Raw genomic sequence first — 12,223 nt, 5'->3', positions numbered from 1 at the left:
TGAATCGAAGCAACTTAATTATCATTCATATCTTAGTGATCACTAAAACTGTCAGTGAAAATCTCAGAACTGTAGGCAGAATTGTTCAGTTCAGTTATTTACTGTAAATAATATTGTACCAAACAGAAACAAATTATAGTATATAACAGCAAAAACAAAAAATCCAATATAACCAGGTGTTATGCATTTAAAATACTATAGTAATGTACAGTAAAGGGAAATATTTACACTAACTTACATATTATCATTAATAACAACCATGAAATAATAGTAATTACCGTAGTATACTTTAGCCTTTACTACAGTAGACTATATATATATAGTTAACTCCTAGATAACCCCCTCAGTCATCTTTCCATCAAGCTATGTTCTTGTGTCAGCCCAATGATTGATTTGCGACGTCACCGACCAGAGCAAGAGGTGGCAGTAACGCACCAAAAAGTTTGTTGTCAACCATAGTAAAGCAGGAAGAAGAAGAAATCATAATTCTCGCCATCATATGGATTTACCTTCATCGGCTAGACACCAGCCTCACAGCTCTGTGAATGTTGGCGACGTCACTTATTGATCTGCGATCGGTAAATGTAGCTTGTGTGGACGCTACTAATAAAAAACTTCGCTACTGAAAAGCTATTGGATTTATAAAGTAGCGACGCTACCTCCACGCTACTGAGAATTGTAGTTAAGTTAGTAGCTGCTGCCCAACACTGTGTATAATTATATAGGGGGATGTTTTGCGGATGGTGCCGCCGACTAAAATAAAGAGCGGGTTGATGTGGTTGCATTGACGAAAGTGAAGAGCGAGGGGAATTGAAGATTAGGGGGGTGGGGGTGGTTGTTGTGGGGTGTGTCATCGTGCTACAGACGAAAGTGAAGACCGGAACCATGGATGTGTGCTGGTTGGGGTACAGTGGTGGAGTTGGGCCCTTTGATCATAACTCTGGGCCCTTAGAATCATCCTAAATACGCTCCCTTCCCCATCTAAACCCCTCACACCCCCACACCCCTCAAACCTCCCTCATATATATATATACTATATATAAAATCCAAATATGAACTTGCATGTTGTTTATTGCCGTGCAGCTTCTCTAACACTTGCCTTGAGGTTTATGAGAGCCTGAGGGCCCTTCTAAGATGATTGTTGTGTGTTTAATTAGGGCACTAGCCAAACTCTGCAGGAAAGCTACCCTCCAGGAGCAATCTCGGATACCCCTGGTTTAGCTCAAATTTATTTTCAGGACTTATTTTTTTTTAGATGCCAGGGCTCAACTAACTGAAGAAAGGAAATTAACTGGAGAAGATTTACACCTCAAAGAAGCCACACCTGTTATCTTTTACAGTTTGATGGTGCTTACCAGCCAACATGACCTTTTCCGGAGAGTTCTGTTTGGCCAAGCTATGTCAAAATCCCAAATCTGCGAACTAAAGGGGTCGTACCATGGACGAGAAATTAAAAAAGGTTTATTTTTGGTGCTTTTTGCCTTCATTATGATTAGACGGTAACTGGACAGGAAGCGAAGTTGGTGAGAGAGAGGGAGGGGAGATGGGATTGGGAAAGGTCCATGAACCGGGACTCGAACTCAGGACGCTTAAAGCACAATAGTTCTATATGTCGCACTGACCTATGTTATAACAGACATAACTTTCTATATATGTACGCACACTGGCGGCACCATTCAGCACCTAGCTATGAGAGACACTTACATTCCTGCCATGCCACAAAGCGACATCTGCAGTTTAATATTAAATAACATTATGACTGCGTACAAGTTGTGTGCATCTGTTAGGCTGGGGAATCTTTCAAAAAACCTGCCGTCCCTGGACAGGTAGATCTTAAAGGCAACCCAGGCTCATTCTGAGAACGTAGTCCCGTGGACGTTTCTGGAGACCGCGAAATACGTAGCCGGGGGTACGTATGGCTGCATTTCATTTTTTTAAGCGAACGCTGCGGGGCGGTATGACGCCGTTCCTTTCGCCTTTCGTTCCGGCCGCTCGCCTCCGTGTGAAGAATGAAGAAATGAAGCGAACAAGTTCATCACAGGGTGAGAATGTGGTCAAAATCCGAAAACGTGGTAAAAATCAGACGAGGGCTTTTCTTTTTCTGGACGGCTTTTGTGAATCGTCGTTGGTTGGGGTTAGGGACGGAGGAGGGTGGGTCAGCCGATTGGCCGGTCGCACGGTCAATCATTCTGTCATCCAGGCAGACAGGCGGAAGGTCGTACGACAGCGGCCTCTAGCGGGTTTACGCGAGAACGGCGTGGGAAAAAGTGCGCACAGCGGCCTCTCGCAGACTCGCGAAAACAAAAACTGCAAAAATACGTACCTCCCGGGACGTATTTCGCGGTCTCCAGAAACGTCCCCGGGACTACGTTCTCAGAATGAGCCTGGGTTGCTTAAAGGGGACCTAATATGCATGCAAAAATCCCTTTTATAGGGGGTTTAAACACATGTATGTGTCAGCTGTGTTTGAATATACCCAGTCTCTAATGGTAAACATGTATTAATTCTATTTTTTATAATCAGACTTGCTGAAAACAGCCTGCAGAAACACTTTGATTGAACTTTCGAGACTTGATTCAGAATCGCATGAAACAGAATCGCAATGAATCTATTTTCCAGGGTGCAGTATCTCGAGTTGTGCGACTCCTTTCACTTTGTTTTGGGCTGAGTTGGTCTGAAATCAGGTCACAGTGGTTTTGCATGGATGAATGAATGCTCAGTCATGCCGAACGATGTTGATATCACATTTCGCAAGTTTAGACTCAAGTGTCCATTATGACGTATATAAGGGATGATAAAGTATGCCGGTGACCAGCGGTGATGGTCTTTTCAGCAGGGATGTACAGCAGTATTCAACACGCCTCAAGTTTTATACCTCACTTTCAATTCTTCACTGCCACTGATCACCACCCAACAAGTGTCAGCTTTTCTTACTTGGAGTTTTTGTCTTGTTTCTAGTCCATATCTACACATTATAAAATCGAGAAGCATTTTCTAGACTAGCAAAAAATGCAGTCAGTAAAGTAATATGTGATGTTTTATAAACAAATTTTGGTGCCCAGATGTTTGGCAAGGTTAATTCATTGACCACAATCATTCTATTATCCAATCAGCTTAAGACCAAACCACTATAAATAACCAAGCATGTCCTACCTCCATATTCTCTTGACTTTCAGAAACCCGTCCGCCACCCCAGCTCCACACTTTTAAACCAGATTTCTACTTAAGTCGGACTACTTAAGCCACCCCTAACTCTCTCATCCTCCTGAATAGGGGAATAACACGAGTTAGGGGCCGTTCACACAGAATGCTTTTTTCACAGAATAGTTTTTCAATGTAAACAGGAGCTTGACGGACGTGTTTGACTGTTATATTAGCGTCTTGCATCTTTTTAAGTACCACACATGAGTGCCGCGTTTTTTAGACGCCGTGTCAAATCTTCAACTTTCACGAGCAGCACTGCTTATCACTGTTAGTTCCACAGCAGTGGACCAATCAGAAGATTTCGGAGGTGGGGCAACCATCGCAAGCTTCTGTTTATAGTGCAAAGTTGTCACGACAACTGTTTTATTTACCGTTCTATCATGGTGGAGGTGCCCATTGTGGCTGTGTCCTGTTATATCTTGAGATTTCCTCCCCAATGCGCTACTTTTCTATTGTTTATTAATGTTAATAGGTGTTTGACGGATGTGTGTAAACGTACGTATCGTGTCTTGCGTATTTTGAATTGCTACATTTTTTTAGACGTCATGTCAAATTGAAAGATCGTCAACTTTCACAAGCAGCCCTGCTCATTACTGTTAGTTCCACAGCAGTGGACCAATCAGAAAAGCTCGGAAGTGTGACAACTGTCGTGAGCTTTTGTTTATAGTAGAAAGTTGTCATGACAACGGTTTTATTTATCGTTATATCATAATGGAGGAGGCGCTCATTGTGACTGTCCAAATATCTTGATTTATGTGAGTTATATTCAAGTGTTTATCAAAATATTTTGTTTTCCAATTTCTAATGGAACTGTTATTACATCACGTTCATAGTATTGCGTTATAAAATGCGCTGCGCTTTTTTAAAACTCATTCCTGAGTGCCTAGTACAGTTTTAGTTTAGTTTTTTAAGTTTCACTGAAATGTTCATTCGTTACTAGCACACTTTTAAATTGCATATTATAATCATAAGGGGCCGTTCACACAATGCATTTTTCCTCTCCAATGCGCTACTTTTCTATTGTTTATAAATGTTAATAGGTGGTTGTTAATGGACGTGTGTAAACGTACGTATCGCGTCTTGCGTATTTGGAATTGCTACATTTTTTAGAAGCTGTGTCAAGTTAACAGATCGTCAACTTTCACAAGCAGCGCTGCTCATTACTGTTAGTTCCACAGCAGTGGACCAATCAGAAGAGCTCAGAAGTGGGACAACTGTCGTGAGCTTTTGTTTATAGAAGAAAGTTGTCATGACAACATCGTTATATCATGGCGGAGGAGGCGCTCATTGTGACTGTGTCGTTTTTCACACAATGTGCTACATTTCTATTGTTTATCAATGTTTATAGGTGAAAACGTACATGTCGCGTCTTGCGTATTTTGAATTGCTACATTTTTTAGACGTATTTATTAGTTAAAAGATCTTCAACTTGACCAATCAGAAGAGCTCGGAGGTGGGACGACCGTCGTGAGTTTTTGTTTATAGTTGAAAGTTGTCATGACAACTGTTTTATTTATCGTTATATAATGGTGGAGGAGGCGCTCATTGTGACTGTCCAGATTATCCAGAGTTATATGATGTATCTATGAAGTGTTTATCATAACATATTGTTGTTGCACACCAAATATCGGCAAGTGTAAACTTACGAAGTTAAAATGAAGTGAGTCATTCCTCAACCAAATATAATCTGCAAATCGGGTAAGCAAAATAAATGCATTTCAAAAAAATGAAACCAAGATTATTAGGCTTACCCCATTGATGGATTATTCTGCCTGTTTAAGTACAAACTCATTTTATTTCTAAAAACAAGATGATCTTTTTGCTTGACTAAAAATGCTTCTTGGTTTAGGAATTATTCGATATTTGGACTAGAGATGAAACTAAAGCTCCGCAGTGTCATTGCTTTCCATTGTGAATCTGTCCAAGAGTAATGTAATCCATCCAGGGGTTTCACCTCTACTTAAGTGTGTGTTTTTCTCTGAATGTGGGTTGAATACAGACACTATATACCTTTGGGGATCGGACATTGTTTGAGTCAGCTGATAACAGGATTTTTGAGAAATGTCAGACATCAGGAAATGAAAGAGAAGTTTTGTGTCCGGTCATCTAAAGACGCTGATGTAAATCTATGGCGGATCGCTATGAAAGACTTAGAAAACCATTCAAAGTGTCTTATAGCCTCACCAGAGCCTTACGCCTGGATCTCTCTTTCAGTAAATCCTCTTCTCTTTCTTATCGCTGGTTTTCCTCTCCCATCTCCAGTCTTTAGTGCAGAGCTTTCCCATGTGGTAAAAAACATTCCCGGCCAAAACATGCGTATTTGAATTATTACGTTGCATCTGTGTTGATTTTATTTTTTCATTTCAACCAAAGAATATTTCTATATATATATATATATATATTAGGCTGAATGAAAATGCGTACAGCAGACCTTACAGCAGAATGTGTACGGACATCACAGTATACATTATTTAAAATACATTTAATGTAATTATTATTATTATTGTTATTATTAATAATAATAACAGATATGTATGATGTATCTTTAAAAAAAGTTGGAAACAAATTAATATGAAGGCCAGTCATCTCTGAAATTTATATATATATAGATAGACAGACAGACAGACAGACAGACAGAGACAGACAGACAGACAGAGACAGACAGACAGATAGATAGATAGATAGATAGATAGATAGATAGATAGATAGATAGATAGATAGATAGATAGATAGATAGATAGATAGATAGATACATGTAATTATCTTTAGTATTTTTAGTTACATGTGAATGTATTTTCTTGGATTGCAATTTTTGGAGTATAAAATAACTCTTTAATTATTTTAAAATTTATATATTTTAAATATATTTTCAAAAATATATTTGTAGAAAAATATATTCATGTAAATATATTTTTAAATATTTTTCAAGAGTTCCCACTTAGATATGCTTGGCGTATAAAGCAGATTTGGCATGCTGTTTCAGGAGAGAACCCTGAGCTCGGAGATATTTGAGCCCAGAATAATCAATAAGCATATCAGGAGATCCGAGATCAGGTAGGTCTCGAGAGCTCCCCCTTTAGAAAAGGGAGGAAAAGGAGGAGATGGGGTGGAAGGGGGGATTCTTCCAAACGAAGACAGAGCAGCAGGGAGAAAATGATCCATTTATAGTAAACTAGGATCACTCTGATTGGATTATTACTCATTACAGATGAGTGGCCAGACGTGCTCAATCATATCACGTGCTCCTCTCCAAATTAGTTTATGAAACTTCACCTGATTTATTTTTTTTACCATATGTGTTTCAGCAAATATGTTTTTTGCCCATTTGTGAAGTTTATTTATAAACTAATTTCGAGAGGATCACGTGCTTCTGATTGTGCTAAGCTGCGGTTCGCGCTTCTGAATTCGGATGTCTCCGGGACAAAAGCAGCTGCATGAATGCGAAAGCTTTAAATATAAAGTGAAACCATCAACAAAAGCCAGAGCGCTTCTATGTTTACAAATACAAGCACAGCCGTTTAGAGCTCATTTCTGGTCAATGGATGTGTGAATAGTCTGTTCCGGAAAATTTCTGGAACGTTATTGTCTGTGAACATTTACGGTATCACTGTGTGAAAGGGGCACATTGTCTACTATATAAATATAATTATAAAAATTATTAAAAAATAAATACATTTTACCATATTTTTTACCATATGGGTTGGTTTTCCCCTGCACTAAAGTCCCATAAGCCTGCATATTATTATCAGTGTGAGTGGTCAAATCCATATCGCTAACAGTGTTTCCTCACAACAGAAGAGGTGGCAAATACACAGAAATATCTGCTGTTTCACTAATACCGAGTTCAGACTGCATGATTTTGACTAGTCGACAGGTTTTGAGAAATCGACGACAGATGCCTAAAATCACAGGCAAACGATGCTCGTTCACGTAATCAATTAACAATCACACAGTGCGAACGATCAAAGACGCATCTGAGAGAATCGCCCATGAGTCGTGAGATATTTGGCATGCTAAACATCTGGATCAAATCATGCCTTGAGTTCTGATTGAAAATAACATCGGCGATCACCTACAGCCAATGAGAGCGCAGCATCCAGTAGTTTGGGTATCTGCAGGCCTGCGGGAGGTTGGGAAGTTAAAAGGGCTTCTTTTAGGTCTGTTTGGACCCAAGAAATGGAGGAACAGCTAACGTAAATTTGGCAGGAGCACCCATGTCTGTTTGACGTGCCATCTGAGCAATACCAGAAAGGAACGCTTGAAAAGGAACAAGTCAGAGAGAATTGCTAATTCCTTTCAAAAGCTTGAGGTGAGCAAAACAAGTACATTTTCTAGCCCACTAGAGGCGCTGTTTCCATGTCACTTCTCATGTGTGCTTGGTTGTGAGACGTAGTTCGTGGACCAAGACAGAGTTGTCGGTGATTCTTCCTATTGTAAAGTCATGCAGTGGGAAACCCCCTGTCGCCGATCCGTAAACACAGCAGCGACGGAACGCTAGCCCAGATAGTCATGCAGTTGAAAACATTTGTGACGCCTCTACTTTGAAAACCCTGCAGTCTGAACACGGCATGAATTGAAGCGTTTACAGCAACCTTTTCTTAGCAAAGCCATTTAGACGCCAGCTTTTTGAGCCATTTTGTAGAACGGTGTGTGTGTGTGTGGTGGATAGATGTAAATGTTTGCATGTTTCTTTCTCTAACCCATTGACTTTGTGTGCTTTTAACAGTATTATTAACCCATCGCTCACTATAAACACCTGTAATCTTTCCTCTGTTCATAGGTTTTCCTGATTTTTGCTAATGTTGTTCTCAGTATTTCTCTGTATCGCGCACACCAATAAATTAAATACAGCGTCTGGATCATGCATATGTGCTTTGTTGTGTGACTGATGTGTGTGCTGTTAAATAAAGGTATATCTTTAGAAAAGCATTGGTGTTTTAAAACAGAGGCTCATTCTGAAAATGTACCCCCATATACATTTCTGGAGATTGTGAATTATGTATCCAGAGGTGTACGTATGGCTGCATTTCACCTTTAAAACGAACGCTACGGGGCGGTATGACATCATTCCTTTTCGCGCTTACCAGCTGACCGCTTACCTCCGTGTGGACGGCTTTCCCACTGTTACCAGTTTGCCCAGTGGCTCGCCGTGTACGGCGGAGGATTTGAGATGCAGAGAGGAGTTGACCGTGACAGCTGGGTTCGATTCTGGTGAAGAACGGTTTCAGAAAGCAGGTAAAACAAAAGCCAAAATCTAAAATAAACATGTAAATAACAGGGTGAGAATGTGGTAAAATCTGAAAACATGGTAAAAATCAGACGAGGGCTTTTTTTTAATCTGGATTGCTTTTGAAATTGATTTAGGGAAGTGGGTGGGCGGGTCAATCATTGAAATTGGTTGGGTTTAGGGAAGGAGGAGGGTGGTACAGTCAATCGGTTCGTCAGTCATTCAGTCAGACAACAGCGGCCTCTGGTGGGTTTAAGCGAGAACAGCAGGTGCGAATGGCACTCGCCAGAGAAATTTGAGATCTCAAAAAGCATACACAGCGGCCTCTCGTGGATTCGCGAAAACAAAAGCTGCAAAAAAACGTGCCGGGAGGTATTTCGTGGTCTCCAGAAATGTATATAGAGGTGCGTTTTCAGAACGAGCCTGGGTGGACTTTCCTCCAACCTGGAGATGGCAAGCCACCTTCTCTCTTGTTTTGTTTATGATTTTTTTCTTCCTTTTTATTTTACTGTTTTCCTTAGAGGTCAGTATATTATTATTGTTATATTATGATTATTATTATTATTGTTATTATTATTATTATTATTATTGTTATTACTATTATTATTGTTATTGTTATTACTATTATTATTATTATTATTCCTTTTTTTTTTTTTTTTCTTAGGGGTCAGTTTATTTATTTATTTAATTTTTTTTTATCAATTTTTTCTTTTTCTGTTTTCCTTAGAGGTCAGTATATTTTTATTATTACCTATTTATTATTATTAATATTATTATTATAAAATTTTCCTCCTTTTGTATTTAGCTATTTTCCTTAATTAGAGATCAGTATATTATTATTATCATTATTACTAATATTATTATTATTGTTCTTATTATTATTTCTTCTTCTTTTTCTTCTTATTCTTATTACCCATTTATTATTATTACCTATTTATTATTATTATTATTATTATTATTATTATTATTATTATTACCTATTTATTATTATTATTACCTATTTATTATTATTAATAATATTATTATTATTATTACATATTTATTATTATTATTAATATTATTATTATTACCTATTTATTATTATTATTACCTATTTATTATTATTATTACCTATTTATTATTATTAATAATATTATTATTATTATTACATATTTATTATTATTATTAATATTATTATTATTACCTATTTATTGTTATTATTAATAATAATATTATTATTATCTATTTATTATTATTACCTATTTTTATTATTACCTATTTATTATTACATATTTATTATTATTATTAATATTATTATTATTACCTATTTATTATTATTATTACCTATTTATTATTATTATTAATATTATTATTACCTATTTATTATTATTATTAATATTATTATTACCTATTTATTATTATTATTAATATTATTATTACCTATTTATTATTATTATTAATATTATTACTACCTATTTATTATTATTATTAATATTATTATTATTATCATTATTATTATTACCTATTTATTATTATTATTACCTATTTATTATTATTATTATTATTACCTATTTATTGTTATTATTAATAATAATATTATTATTATCTATTTATTATTATTACCTATTTTTATTATTACCTATTTATTATTATTATTAATATTATTATTACCTATTTATTATTATTATTACCTGTTTATTATTATTATTACCTGTTTATTATTATTATTATTAATATTATTATTATTACCTGTTTATTATTATTATTACCTGTTTATTATTATTACCTATTTATTATTATAATTATTAATATTATTATCTATTTATTATTATTACCTATTAATATTATTATTCTTACCTATTTATTATTATTATTATTATTACCTATTATTATTATTATTATTATTATTACCTATTTATTATTATTAATAATATTATTATTATTATAATTATCTATTTATTATTATTACCTATTTATTATTATTATTATTACCTATTCACTATAAGTATTAGCATTTATAGCATTTTATTAGCATTATAAATTTTTTAATCATTTCTATTTTCTATTTTACCTTAGAGGTCAGTATATAATATTCATTTGTTGTTTTGCTTTTATTTGTGTTTACACTGTTCAAAACTGTGCTTGCTAACCATGTGCTGATTAGCATCTTTCAGCAATAGGCTCAAAAGTATATAAATTGTCATTAACGCAATGTATTTTTCTCACCTCATTGGCAGATTAAGCAACAAAACTCACCTAATCTTGACTCAATATTTCTGAAAACATAACAATATGTTTAGCTAGTCTAGAAAATGCTTCGTGATTTAGGTGTTTTTAGATATTGGGACTAGAAACAAGACAGAAACTCTAAGTACGAAGCATTTTGCTGTGGATTTCTGAGGTGTTTTGTATCCTGCATAACCATGTGTGAATTTCACAGGTTTAAGTAATATTCATCCAGCTTTTGAAATGGCAAGAGGATGAGTAAATGATGACAAAACTGACGCCTTGTGAAATAAATGTGCTGAAATGTCATGTAAAAATGTAAAACCAGGCCAGCGTTTACTGATATAATCCAGCGCCTCTAGCTTCCTCTCTCCGAAGCCTTTTGACGACTAAAATAAATGAAGATTTTGTATAAATAGTGAGTCTGGCCTTCCACTGACATACAGATGAAGTCAGAATTATTCGCCTTCTTGTACATTTTCCCCCAATTTCTGTTTAACGGAGAGATTTTCTTCAGCACATTAATTTGTGTTTATGATTTACTTTACAAACATATCAAACAACCCTTATAGAAATAATAATATATATACTAATCATTTGCTTAAACCTCGACAACCGTACCGTTTGACATGTGAAATTTCATTTAATAATACCAACAAATATGATGAAGCGCAAGTACGACCCCGAATATGTAAAGTATGGATTTACATATATATATATAAAAGACTTAAAATCTCAGTGTGTCATAAGTAGTGATGCGCTCTCACACGAGAGCATGAAACCTTCTAAATTAAAGCCACATTTAGAAACTAAACATCCCGGTTGCAAGGACGAACCTGTGGACTATTTTTAAAGACAACTCCAAGAGCTGAGGGCATCAAAAGTGCGTACATTTTGTTAAATGACATCAATAAAATATTGTTTATTTGTAAGTCTTGGTGATTTCCTTATGATTTATCTGTCACTTCTTGTGTATGTTAACAAATAAATACAAATAATTCCTAAAATTATATTATAGTTCCTAAAAATGTCCATGCAAATTTGTGGGTCCCATGGCCAAACCAGTTGAGAACCACTGCTGTAGACAATCCAAAACTAATATTGCTTAAAGGGCACATAGTTGACCTCTTTTTTTATGATTTAATATTAATATTCTGGTTGTTCTGAGTGTGCCAGTTTAGGTTCAGTTTAAAACACAATTCAGATTGTTTTATTATAATGTGTTAAAAAGTGTCATGTTGGGGGCGTGTCCACAGCTCGCTGATTTAGGGGTGTGTTGCTTCACATGTAAATTAGTTTCGGCTTCCCGCCCAACGTAACAAGGGGGCGGGGCCATGAACTCACCCGCTCTGCGTTTGCAACAGAGTCTGACAGGCAGACTCAGAGAAGGAAAAGGAGAGAGAGGATCAGCATTCAGTCATACATGTACGACTCGGACACAGACCAAGCAGAGAGTACAAAATCATTTGTGTCTTTGTACAGTTTTACAGCCAACTGTGTGCTAGTTTCAAGTACGAGCTTGTACACAGAGACTAATAACCACGCACACTGAATTAACTTTGACTGAGACACCGGATGCGCCGCTCG

This window comes from Danio aesculapii, chromosome 3 (genome assembly GCF_903798145.1).
Source record: "Danio aesculapii chromosome 3, fDanAes4.1, whole genome shotgun sequence".
Classification (NCBI taxonomy): domain Eukaryota; kingdom Metazoa; phylum Chordata; class Actinopteri; order Cypriniformes; family Danionidae; genus Danio; species Danio aesculapii.
This window is presented reverse-complemented; position numbering follows the sequence as displayed.